Source organism: Schistocerca gregaria, chromosome 4 (genome assembly GCF_023897955.1).
Source record: "Schistocerca gregaria isolate iqSchGreg1 chromosome 4, iqSchGreg1.2, whole genome shotgun sequence".
NCBI lineage: Eukaryota > Metazoa > Arthropoda > Insecta > Orthoptera > Acrididae > Schistocerca > Schistocerca gregaria.
In genome coordinates, this window is record NC_064923.1 from 615,409,045 (window position 1) to 615,423,293 (window position 14,249).

General features: G+C 38.9%; 1 non-coding gene across 1 annotated transcript; it reads left to right on the forward strand.

Annotated features, from left to right (window-relative positions):
- Nucleotides 1-13,063: 13,063 nt before the first annotated feature.
- Nucleotides 13,064-13,249, forward strand: LOC126268489 (U2 spliceosomal RNA). Its single transcript, XR_007549121.1, has one exon. It is a non-coding gene; the product is annotated as a U2 spliceosomal RNA (small nuclear RNA).
- The last annotated feature ends 1,000 nt before the right edge of the window (nucleotides 13,250-14,249 follow it).

Below are 14,249 nucleotides of genomic sequence, written 5' to 3' on the forward strand. Positions count from 1 at the left end.
CCAGTAAATTCCAGTAGACCTAGAAGTTTGAAGAAAGTATTACCTAATAAAGAAAACCTAAATATGGAACAGAGGTATGATGAGATAGCAGAAGATCTTTTGTATGAAGAACAGGAAGAAAGGGAAAACACCACTATTGGTAGTCCATACATAAAAATTAAAGCTGCAGGTTGGGAAGGGTATTGTTTGATTGACACAGGGAGTCCAATTAGTGCCATTTCAAGCTAATTAAGAGATATAATTAAGCATGATCCTGACTTTGTTGAATTATCAGTTGTTGGAATAAAAATTAGAGGCATTACCAGCAAACTGAGCAAAATTGTTAAGAGACAGGTGTTGTTGTCCTTCAGTATAAATGATGTACAGTTTACTCAAGGATGTCTTGTAATAAGTGACCTAAATGAGAATGTACTGTTGGGTATGGACTGGATATTAAAAGCTGATGCAGCATTTGATTGGGAAAAGAGTTTATTTACCTTTATTGATCCTAAGACGAGAGTATGTTCCAGTACTGACATGTCGGTTCAAAACTGTGCTGATAAGGGAATTGAAATTAGGCACGTTACATTTTCTAAAGACAGTGGTTATTGTGTAGAGGAAATTACTGAGGATTATGATGATGGAGAATATGGGGATATTGTTCAAGAAAAACTACGGGAATCAGATAATTTGAACCAAGAACAGAAGGTAGAGTTAGAAAGATTATTGTGGAATTACTGTGATGTTTTTGATGATAGACCTGGCAGAGTAAAGAATTATCAGTGTAAACTCAAATTAAAACCACATGAGCCATTCTTTATAAAACCTTATAGTGTACCCATTGCAAAGAGAAAAGATGTAGAAAAGGAACTTCAAAAGATGGAAGAGTGGGGCATCATTGAGAGAAGTAAAAGCCAATACAATAATCCTTTGGTAGTGGTTGCAAAACGTGATGGCAGTGTCAGGCTTGTACTAGATTCAAGACACCTAAATAAGTATCTGGAAAGAGAGACCGATCATCCCGAGAATATAGACGAATTACTTCATAAATTTGAAAGAATGAAATACATGACCAGTTTAGATCTCGCATCAGGATTTCACCAAGTAGAATTAGAAAATGATTCCAGAAAGTATACTGCCTTTTTGTATGGGGGAAGATGTTACCAGTATTGTATGGTACCATTTGGGCTGAATGTCTCAGTTGCCGAATTCATTAGAGCACTTGACTTTGTTTTGGGAAAAGATCTTTTATCAAAATTAACTGTGTATGTAGATGACATTTTGATCACTGGAGAAACTTGGGAAGAACATGTTAATACTTTGAGGGAGGTTTGCAATAGATTAAGGAAAGGGGGAATGTCACTTAAATTATCTAAATGTAAGTTTGGTATGAAAAAATTGAAGTTTCTGGGGCACAGTATTTCTGAGGAAGGGATTTTGCCAGATCCTGAAAAACTCGAGGTAATTGCAAAATTCCCAATTCCAAAAACCAAGAAACAACTAAAGTCATTTTTCGGGATGTGCGGTTACTACAGAAAGTTCAATAGTAGCCAAGCTCTAAATGCTCCAAGTCTTAACAGATTGCTGAAGAAAAACGCAATGTGGGTTTGGGATCAGGAATGTGAAGCTGCGTTTGAAGAAATAAAAGCACAGTTATGTAACAGTCAAATTTTGTACCATCCTGATTTAAGTTTACCTTTTTGCATTATGGCAGATAGTAGTGATTATGGCCTAGGTGCTCACCTTTTCCAAGAAGTAAATATAAATGGGAAAATAGAACACAGGTCTATTGCTTTTGCTAGTCGAACCTTGAAAAATCATGAGAGGCAATACACTGTTTCCGAGAAAGAGCTTTTGGCCATTTACTGGGCATTTTCTAAATTCAGAAATTATTTATTGGGAAACCAGGTAGTTGTCTACACAGACCATAAGGCATTAATTTATATTCAAGAATGTAGGTTGCATCATGGAAGGATTACCAGGTGGGCACTCTTGTTACAACAATTTAATTACTCAATAAAATATCTTAGAGGACCCGATAATGTAGTTGCTGATGCTTTATCTAGACTACCTGTGGGGGGTGACTTTGAAGATGACAGTGGGGAATGTGAAAAAGAATTCAAAATTATGTATTTAAGAGGGGTGGACAATGAACAAGAAATCAGAGACATTTGTAATGACATCCGACGGAATCAGAACCACGATGAGAACTGTAAACTGGTCAAAAGTTATTTAGGGAAAAAGGGACATGAAAAAGTGGGAGATTATTACAAAATCTACAAGGGGATTCTATTCAAGAGAAACAGTGTAGATAGCGATGTATGGAAATTATGTTGCCCTGAACAGTACATCAATGTACTCATCAAGTACATTCATGAAAGTTTTGGTCATTGTGGGATTCAAAAGTGTATCCAGAAAATCCAAGAAAATGTGTACTTTAACAACATAGCCAGGAGGGTTAGAAAAATTTTGACAGGTTGTGACAGGTGCCAAAGAGTAAAAGTATCCAACCAAACTTGTCGAGGATTGATGCAAAACATATTACCAAAAGAACAACACGAGTTAGTTGCTGTCGACTTATATGGACCATTACCGAAGACCAGAGGAGGCTATTGCTACATTTTTGTTATGGTTGATGTTTTTTCAAATTTCATTAAGTTATACCCTCTTCGCAAGGCAAACAGTAAGAGCATTATTTCAAAACTCAGAAGAGACTATTTTGGCAGGGTTGGAAAACCTCAGAAAATCTTATCAGACAATGGGACTCAGTTTACTTCTGGAGTATGGAAAGCTTTTGTTGAAGATGTAAATATAAGTCACATTCTTATTTCAGCTTATCATCCGTCAGGAAACCCTTCGGAGAGATACATGAGGGAAATTGAGCGATTCTTTAGAACCTACTGCAATACTGATCATGCTAGTTGGATTGACTATGTTGAGAAATTCGAAGATGTTGTGAACAGCCTACAGCATTCCTCAACAGGGTTTTCGCCTTATGAAATACAGTATAATAGCAAACCACCACATCCAATTAGTGATTTCATTGATTTTCCAGTCTGCAAACCATTAAGTATTCAAGAGAGAGAGGAAATAGTGAGAAAGACCATGAAATCTCAAGGTGATAAGAGGAAATGTAGACATGACAAAAGATTGAAGCCTACTCAATTTAAAATTGAAGACTTGGTCCTTGTTAAAACACAAGAGAAGTCTAAAGCCATCAGTGGTGAATTAAAAACGATTTTTGACATATACATTGGACCTTTTAAGATTCAGGACAATCCTCATCCGATTGCTTACCGTCTAGTCTACCCAAATTCTTGCAGACTGTTTGGCCTACGAAACGTGTTTATAGACTTTTATATGTAATCTTACCAGGATATTTTTGTATACTTTGTTAAGTTGTATTTATCTGATTCCTCAGGGGAGCATACATTCTTTGTGTGCTAAGTGTTTGGCGAGCACTAGGTCCTCTAGCTATGCAATTGTCATATTTCATTTTCGTATTCTGGCATTGCATCTTACACTTATTCTGTGATCCTGTATAATCAATTTTCTCCATCTGTCAGTCTATCCTCTCTTAGCTTTAAGAAATTATTTAGAGTAAATTTTCTTGAGTAATTAGACTTTAGAGAATTCAAATTTCTGTGTCCTTAAAAACCTGTCCACCGACTATTAAATGCTTTTGCTAATGTTTAACTGGGTTTGACCACTGTATGCTGTATATTCATAGCGGACTGTGCTATTGCAGCCTGTGATAGCCTGCAGTGTATATGGAAACCATACGAACTGTGAAGATGAGACTGAAATACAGTGTGTGGCATTGAGGTATACCGACCTTTAAGGAAGAAGATCACCGACCTTCAAGAAAGAAGATCACCGGTCTTCAAGAAAGAAGACACCAAAGATAGGTGTAAAACTTTTCTGTTTTGTAATGTAAGGACATCAACCCTTCCGTGTTTCATGTGGAAGTGCTGATGGGGGGGTTGTGTAACATTACAGGACATATTGGGACATATTGAAGTATTCGATACTGTAGACTGTAGGGGATGTCGATACAGATATGCAAAATGTAAAGGGAAACTTTGGTGATGTTTAAATATTGTACTGTGTCAATATTAGGACATTTTGCACAGAAAGAACAAAAATAGAATTAATGTAAATATATATTAGTGTTAGTAACCTATTTTCATTCAATTTTGTAATTATATTTCATTTTGTAAAAGAAAGACTCACTGTTTGCTGTAGCTCTGATTAATTGTATAAATTATCAGTTTTGAGCTAAATTATTTCGTATAATATGGACAAGATACTTTTAAAAACTCACCAGCTAAGGAGAAAATCTGTAAATGAACTTTTAATGCACACTTCTGGAACTTTCTATGGAGAAATTCTATATTATGATCGCAAAAATACGAAAACTTGTGAAAACTGTTTCATAACCTAATTTCGAAAGACGATTTGTATCAAGAAATATTGCTAAAAAGATTTATTTACGTTTTGAAACACGATTTAAATCATTTTACATATAAATAGTTGTTCTAAATCACTCAAGAAATATCCAGAATCAAATGTCAAGATATTTCTGGAAACGTCGGTACAAATCTGGTGAAGGTTATCCAGAAGGTGGTAGAAAAATGTTATAAAATCTATTTGGAAATTATGCTTGTAAGAATTTATATGTACTGATCCTTTTACTTACTTTAATCTGTACTAAAATTCTGTAATGTCTAATTCATTTTTAAGTCGTGAATTGCTATCGTATTGTAAACAAAACATTGCCAAAGACTCTCATTGTTTGGAAAGATATTAATACACCTAGGAGTTGTCAGTTGCCAGTTGGGATATGCAGTGCGGTTAGCTCAGAGAGTCAGTTGTTGAGTCTGTGAGGTCTGTTAGTTCTGTTTGTAAATAAACGTCTGTAATGAACAATTACTTGTTGTCGTCAATATGAACTCAAGACCTTTTTGCACGAAGCAGACACCTCCTAATGCAACGTTTTAATTTGGTTGAGGAAGCTGGGATCGCTATAAGTGCAAAGAAATTGAAGTGGAACGTTTCAATTTGGTGTTGAGGAGCTGGGATGTTATAAGGGGCAACCTATTGCTGTGCTAAATCCCCACCCCTTCCCCTCTCGGAAATCCACAACACATCCCCCCTGTCCATCGCTGTTACAAGCATGCTTTTGATATCAGATTAATTGGTTAATTAATAAAATCGATCAATCACTTAACCCCTCCTCCTCTGGGAGTCTGTGGTGGTGAGGAAGGAACTCATGGCGTGAAATTGAAGTCAATGTCAATTACATACCAAACGATATACCGTTTATTTATAAAACTAAATTTTCAGGGGTTGATCTCTTCATTTGGGAAGAAAAGCTCACATCCCACAACTACAGTTCCCAACTACATAATTATGCTGCTGCTGGCTAGTGTATAATGCCACCACCAGAGAATTTATCATCCCACCACCCCTTGCTCCCTCCCTCCCCACCCTTACCATAAAAAAACTTATGGGTAAAACATTCACTCTGTGCTGGAGAGGAAGGATCTCATGACACAAATTTCAAATCAATGTCAATAATATATTGATCATATTCTTTATTTAATCAGTTTAATTTAGTTATGTCATGTTGTGTAAATCATTTTCACGATTTAAGTTATCGATATGATGTGGAACAAGTCAGATTACAATATATATATATATATATATATATATATATATATATATATATATATATTACCATTTCAAAACTGGTAAAAAATATTGTACAGCAGTAATATATATATAGTGCTAATAATATTACTGTACAATATTTTTTTACCAGTTTTGAAATGGAAACTCGTCCATGGAATAGAAGGAGTTGTCCAAAAGAAATGATTTTAAGCTATATTTAAAACTTTATCTGCTACCTGCCAGACTGAACTTCTTTTTGAGCAACTGACAGCTTCGATAACGGATAGTAAAGGTCTTGAATAGGTTCCTACATGACGTCCTTGTGTGAACACCACTAATTATTCTCACTGCTCTCTTTTGTGCAGTCAATACTTTATGTCCAAGGGGCGAGTTACCCCAGGAAACTATTCCATAAGACATTATTGAGTGGAAATATGCAAAGTACATTAGAAGGCTGATCAGTTTATTACCAAGACTAGCGATTATACGAAGAGTGAAAGAAGCTGAAATAAATTCTTTGAGAAGATCAGTAATATGCTTCTTCCAGTTCAAGTTATCATCAATGTGAACACCCAAAAATTTGGAGAAATCTACCCTGTTAACTGAGCCCTGCTCACATGCTACATCAATTATCGGTATGACTCTATTCGTTGTACAGAACTGGATATAGTGAGGCTTTTTTTTTTTTCAAAATTAAAGGAGAGTCCATTTTCTCAGAACCATTTAATAATTCTTTGAAAGACATCCTCAACAATTGCTTCAGCTGCTTTTTCTGCAATGGAATTTATTACAACACTCATGTCATCTGCAAAAAGTAATAGTTCTGCTTGCTGAACTTGAAGTGAGAGGCCATTCACATGAATAAGGAACAGCAGAGGACCCATAATTGAACCCTGTGGGACTCCCTTTGTGATAACTCCATATTCACTAGAATTTACCACCCTCCCAACATTATTTGTGTTATTGAGCACAACTTTTTGCTTTCTGTTCATGAAGTATGATTCAGGCCTGCTGTGTGTATAGCCTTCAATTCCATAAAACCTTAGTTTTTCTAAGAGTGTAATATGATCCACACAGTCAAATGCCTTGGAAAGATCACAAAAAACACCAACTGGCGATAATTTATTTAGTGCTTGTACTATTTGATGGGTGAATGTGTAGATAGCATTCTCAGTCAAGTCACCCTTCTGGAATCTGAACTGTGACATGCTGAGTAAATTATTTTCACTGAAATGTGAGACTACTCTTGAATACATAACTTTTTCAAATATGTTAGAAAATGAAGTGAGCAATGAGATTGGTATATAATTATTCAAGTCACTCTTGTCCCCTTTCTTATGAAGAGGTTTGACAATTGCATATTTCAGTCTGTCTCGAAAAATTCCCTGTGCCAGCGAAGCATTGCATATATCACTAAGGACTCCACTTATTAAATTAGAAAAACACTTCAAAATTCTGTTAGAGACTCCATCAACACCACATGAGCTCTTGGTTTTCAGTATATTTATAAATCCCTTAATTTCAGTGGGGGATGTTGGTGCTATTTGTAAAGGGCTAAAGTCCTGGGGAATGACATTTGTAACATATTTTTTTACTTCTTCAACTGAACTCTTTAGTCCTATTTTTGCTGCTACATTGAGAAAGTGATTGTTAAAAATACTTGCAACTCGTGAATTAATACTCACAACATCATCATTTTGGTTTATTGCTATGGTATGCTGTGCACTGTCAGGCTGACCTGTCTCTGTGTTTGACAATATTCGGTATAGTTTTAATTTGCATTATTAATATCTGTCAGAATGTATAAGCTTCTCGAGTGGTTCATGACTTTCCTTAAAATATTACAGTATCTTTGGCAGTAATCAAGTAACGTCGGATCCTGACTTGTTCTGGCCTGTACACATATTTCCCTCTTCTTCTTACACGATATCTTAATTCCCTTAGTAATCCATGGCTTACTTGACTTTCTAATGGCATCTTTGGATAACGTTTCAGGACAACAACTCTCAAATATTGAGACAAACGTACGGTGGAGTAAACTGAATCTGGCATCAGCATCATTTTCTGCCTATACTTCATCCCATTCTACCTCTTCTGGGCTGCTCTTAAAACTCTGTATCCTGATGGCATCACTAAGCCTCCCTGTCTTATATGAACCTGCCTCAAGCCTGTAAGGAGTTGTAAGTGTTATTTCCATTAACTGTGCATCATGATCAGATAGTCCATTAACAATTGGGTACACATTAATAGCTTCTGCCTGAGCACTGTCTATGAAAATGTTATCGATAAGTGAACTACTATCCTGCTGAACTCGAGTTGAAAAATTTACAACAGATACTACATTGAAACAACCAAATAAAGATTCTAGCTAATATTTCCTATCTGTATCTTTTAAGAAATCTACATTTAAATCACCATAGACCACTTTTGTCTGACAGGTAGCCCAATAACGCCTCTAGATTTTTCATGAACAGCTGAAAATAATCTTGAGGGGATCTGTAGATTGTTACAATTACTATAGAAGTATATTGGAGCTGCAACTCACAAGCATGTGCTTCAAGGATCTGATCTACACGAAAACTATTTGTTTCAATATTTTTAACATTGTGTCCAGTTTTTATGTAAGTAGTAACTGCTTCTTTTTCCATGTTAACTCTACATGATCAGTAAGCCCTTAAATTTAACTTCTCCATCCCTGCACTTACCTGGTGTTCACAGAGACACAAAACATCTATACCATCAGAATTTACCCTATTTTCTAGGCATACAAGAAGCTCCTCTACCTTATTTTTCAATCCTCTAATGTTCTGATGAAACACACAAATTTCATTTCTTTGGTTACTGCTACATACATTATAGTACTGTTCTGTTTTAATCTCTTTCAATACTCTCTCTCTGTAACCTGACCCTAACCTAAAAAATTTGTTCCTCTGACTCCAGTAATCACAGGTATTTTGTCTCGTGTGCATATGGTCCCCCTTACATTTTCTGCAAGAAGAGCAACTAATCTTTCCTTACCCCTCCTATTCAGCTGCAGGCCATGACTAGTGTAACCCCACCTCCCAATTGCATCAACAGACACAGCACAGATATGAGATTTAGTTTCTGCCAACAGTAACCCCACCACCCCCCAGCTCTATGTTAACACGGTGACAGCCGTATTAGCCCAGGGCTGGTCATGGCGCTGCAAAACATCCACAAACCCTACACGAATGTGATCTGTTGCTGCTCCTATTATATCCATGCCACACCTAATACTATAGTGCGAATTGCTAGCCAGGCTGTTTCCTGCTCCTCCTACAATAAGAACATGGTCCGCAACATCAAAATCTTTGCACAAGGCGCCTAGATTTTCTGTAACCTGACTAAGCTTAGCACCACGTTTCACAATGCTTGTGACCTGGTACTCGACTCCTAGCTTATCCTGTAGCAACTGGCCTGCACCTCTCCCATGACTGCTGCCTAACAGCAGGACTCTTTTCTTTCTGTTTGACTTTACTCCAGATCTAGAATTATAATTGTTATACGAGTCTGCTGCGCACTACTTTGCTCAAAAACTGTTTGAGGCTCTTCTACTTCAGGTAACAAATCAAACTGATTGCTCACTGCAATTTGAAAAGTGATTTCTGGGGTTTTCTCCTTCTGACTACGACTTGTTACCTGTTCCCAGCTCCCATTGCCTCTTTCCCCCTTCAACCTGTGGCCGAGCGGTTCAAGGCGCTTCAGTCGGGAACCACGCGGCTACTACTGTCGCAGGTTCGAATCCTGCCTCGGGCATGGATGTGTGTGCTGTCCTTAGGTTAGTTAGGTTTAAGTAGTTCTAAGTCTAGGGTACTGATGACCTCAGATACTAAGTCCCATAGTGCTTAGAGCTATTTGAACCTGTTCCACGATTTTCTTGTCACGGCTTCATAATCTAAGACTCCATTGGCGAGCCTCATCTGGCACTATAACAGCTTCCCCGTTACAATCACCCCAGTGAAACACCAACACACAATCCTGACATTTCACTCCCTTGCTCACTAATCTACGATAACATCCACATTTGTCACAAATGACGGCAGATTAAACAATACAAATTACACTACAAACTATTCCGCTTCACCAATTAATAATTAGTAGAAAGTAACTTAGCTTCCGGTGAGATGAGCAAAGAACTTCTGGACGTCAGGCAAATGTAGCAGCAGGCGAATATAAACAGTGCGAAGTTAATTCCTGCCGTAGGTTATAGTAGCGGAAATCACAAAACGAGTACGAAACTGAAGAGGCTCAATATTTTCTAACGACGAATTTGAACAGCCCCTACTGTATGTATACATACTCTAATGGTAACAGAGACACCACTTAACGACTTTACTGCACAATATGGAAAATTAACTCTACGGAAGTACAGAAACAAAGAAAACACGAACCGAATGCAAACTATATATGCACGATACTCTTCACAATAAAGCTACACAGACACTACCCGGAAATTATTGATTAATGACATAACTTACTGCGGTCGATAACGAAAACAAACCCACGCCAACAGCTTGCGCTTTAGAACAGTTATCTTTTCACGAAAACTACGCAAGTAAAAGCGAAACCTTCAATATATAGATCGCAGTAGATTATGGGAGACACGGCTCCCCCACTTGAGTAGAGCACACGTCCACACCCTACCCCCACTTCCCAAGACGTAGTAACTGTAAGCACCAAGGAACGGAATGAAGTGTGGTATAGTAGCCACTGTTTGGATTCACCTACACGTGTCTGTCGTCTGGGCACAGCCAAGGAGGTAAAAAACCACCCAGTGTCCTAATTACAGATCAAGATACTAAATACCACCAACCACGGCCGGATGTCAGCCTCCTTTGATCTCACAGTATCAGGTGGCAGCAGTCCAGATTTTCCTCCTGTCTCTGTCTCTCTCAAGTGGCTGCCTCCAGTTTGTGTACGAACCAATATCTGCAAACACACAAATCGAGTTTCGTCTCTCCGCAGAATACTGTGCTGCTATAGACTAATGCAGGGGACAAAGGGAGAGCTGATGCAGTTTCGATATCAAAAATAGAGGGAAATAGTCCTTTTACACTACCGTGTCAAATTAATTGTTTAACAATTTACAGGAGTCAATAGATCAATTAAACACTCGTCACCACCTTACAATGAACACACGAACATTATGCAAATCAAGCAATTAAATGTCTGCCACAAATAGATCATAGCACTAAGTGGCAACGTTTTCACTACACATATCATGCAAAAAAAACCTTCCAGTAGCGCTCGCAATCCGCGGTACACCAGGCCGCACTGTGCTCTGTCTCCCGCCGGACTCGCGACCGCACCACACCACGGAGATACATTTGCCCCCCTTCTTGCAGCGGTGTACCGTAGGTTTCTAGAAGAGCGAAGCGTTCAAAGGATTGGAAAAGGGCACAGGTCATCCCCGTTTTCAAGAAGGGACGTCGAACAGATGTGAAGAACTATATACCTATATCTCTAACGTCGATCAGTTGTAGAATTTTGTAACACGTATTATGTTCGAGTATAATGTCTTTTCTGGAGACTAGAAATCTACTCTGTAGGAATCAGCATGGGTTTCCAAAAAGACGGTCGTGTGAAACCCAGCTCGCGCTATTCGTCCACGAGACTCAGAGGGCCTTAGACACGGGTTCACAGGTAGATGCCGTGTTTCTTGATTTCCGCAAGGCGTTTGACACAGTTCCCCACAGTCGTTTAGTGAACAAAGTAAGAGCGTACGGACTATCAGATCAATTGTGTGATTGGATTGAGGAGTTCCTAGATAACAGAACGCAGCATGTCATTTTCAATGGAGAGAGTCTTTCGAAGTAAGAGTGATTTCAGGTGTGCCGCAGGGGAGTGTCATAGGACCGTTGCTATTCACAATATACATAAATGACCTGATGGATGACATCGGAAGTTCACTGAGGCTTTTTGCAGATGATGCTGTGGTGTATCGAGAGGTTGCAACAATGGAAAATTGTACTGAAATGCCGGAGGATCTGCAGCGAATTGACGCATGGTGCACGGAATGGCAATTGAATCTCAATGTAGACAAGTGTAATGTGATGCGAATACATAGAAAGATAGGTCCCTTATCATTTAGCTACAAAATAGCAGGTCAGCAACTGGAAGCAGTTAATTCCATAAATTATCTGGGAGTACTCATTAGGAGTGATTTAAAATGGAATGATCATATACAGTTGATCGTCGGTAAAGCAGATGCCAGACTGAGATTCATTGGAAGAATCCTAAGGAAATGCAATCCGACAACAAAGGAAGTAGGTTACAGTACGCTTGTTCGCCCAATGCTTGAATACTGCTCAGCAGTGTGGGATCCGCGCCAGGTAGGGTTGATAGAGAAGATCCAACGGAGAGCAGCGCGCTTCGTTACAGGATCATTTAGTAATTGCGAAAGCGTTACGGAGATGATAGATAAACTCCAGTGGAAGACACTGCAGGAGAGACGCTCAGTAGCTCGGTACGGGCTTTTGTTAAAGTTTCGAGAACATACCTTCACCGAAGAGTCAAACAGTATATTGCTCCCTCCTACGTATATCTCGCGAAGAGACCATGAGGATAAAATCAGAGAGATTAGAGCCCACACAGAAGCATACCGACAATCCTTCTTTCCACGTACAATACGAGACTGGAATAGAAGGGAGAACGGATAGAGGTACTCAGGGTACCCTCCGCCACACACCGTCAGGTGGCTTGCGGAGTATGGATGTAGATGTAGATGTAGATGTGCTGCATTCGTCGATCGCATCAACGTCTAAGCATCAATCTCCCCCTACTGGTATTCGTGCCGTACCGGATGCTCAGTGGCTGGAGAGAGTATCATCATGACCGGCCAGCCACCAACCAAACAATTTACATGAGAGGGACTAATTGTCTAGCAGAAACACTCGGCTTATTGAACTTCTGACGCAATACACACACATCTGCTTCTGATGCAGCTCTACCAGAAGTTTGGTATTCAGCTATCCAGAGGGTGCCACGAGAGTCACCACCGAGGATTGTCCCCGTGGTTGTAGGCAAGAGCTGACTAGCCGGTAGCTGGAATCTTTTCTTTGAAGCCTCTGGTCCCACGAAAATAAGCCGTCGTTTCCGCTCGGCCGCTCGCCACAGAACTGCGAGATAAGCACAGTGGCTTGGACGTATACAGTAGTTCTAATTAGTTCCACCCAGACATAGAGTCTATCCGCTAGTTAAAAAAATCCACTTTACCCAATCCGAGACAGGGATGTTGTTGGCTAAACATCTCGATTTTCTAATGTAAAACGTAGATTTCTCACTTTTGTATGAGTTAAAGACAGGTGAAATCACTGCAAGCACGAGCTTTCACATAGCTGAAGTATCGCTACATGTTATGAAAAACCTCTAACGGTATGGCATATGCTATATTTCTTCTTAATATTCTCTCATCAGATATAAAAATCTCTTCTAATCAGCTTAATATCTGTTACGTTCTGCACCACAGAACTAGAATATTAAACTCATTTTTGACTCATGATAGAGTGCTAACAGCATGCCCTATCTCTGTCATGATATCTCTTAAGGTAGCAGCACAGAGAAGTTGTAAATATCAGATTTATACTACGTATCACATTATAAACTCGCTAATGTGTGATTTGATAAGGATGGTCATCTCTCCCCTGTGTATGTGGGAGAGTAAAATTTCATTAAAAGATCTCATTACAACGAGAAACGCTGGATTACCGCTCCAAATCTTGGATTATATCTGTGGTACTCCAGACCTCATTCACAGTCGCCCACCATCACGTCGTTGATATCAAATTCATATGCTAATTAATGAAATTGATGAAGAGATGCACTTTGTATGATGCGTAATTTTTTCCAGTGGTCGGATTACACTCGCCAAGTAGCTCAAATGGCAATCCCTGGAGGGCAGACTATGTTTTTCTTCAAAGAACAGTATTGAGAACTGACATTTGAAGCTGATAGCAGAAGGGTTGTGCAACATACATTTCGAATAAGGTAAGATACAATTAATTAGCCCTTATAAGGAGGTATGTAGGCAGTCCTTTCCCCCCGCTCTATTTGGGAGTGGAACAGGAAAGGGAATGACTAGTATTAGTGCAGGTTATCCTCCCCTCATACCGTACGATGACTTGCGAAATGAGCATATAGATGTAAATGTAAATTTACTCAACATATTAAGATGTTATTCCATCCATTTATAGGGACACAAAACTCATGGAAGAAATTTGTCAGTTATTTATTGAGAAAACAAAAGACGGAACTTCTTCTGCTGACTGTCTCTCTGTAAAAATCTTCGTATTAGCTCCCCGTTTTCTCACTGCAGTCACTTCGCGAGACGTATGAGAGGTTGGAAGAAGCAGTATAGAACTCACCTCTACTCCCCTTTCGTCAGAGATCGATTACCTGCCGATTTCTCACGAATCTTTCAGTCTTTGATAAATTTCATTTCAGTAGACATGATTTCCTCGAGTAAGATATGTCCCCCTGGAAGTCATAGATCGATGCTGATTCCCTCGAAATCTCATCGCGCTCCTACAGGACCCTACCATTAGATAGAAGGCTGTCTTAGTCCTCCACCTATCACT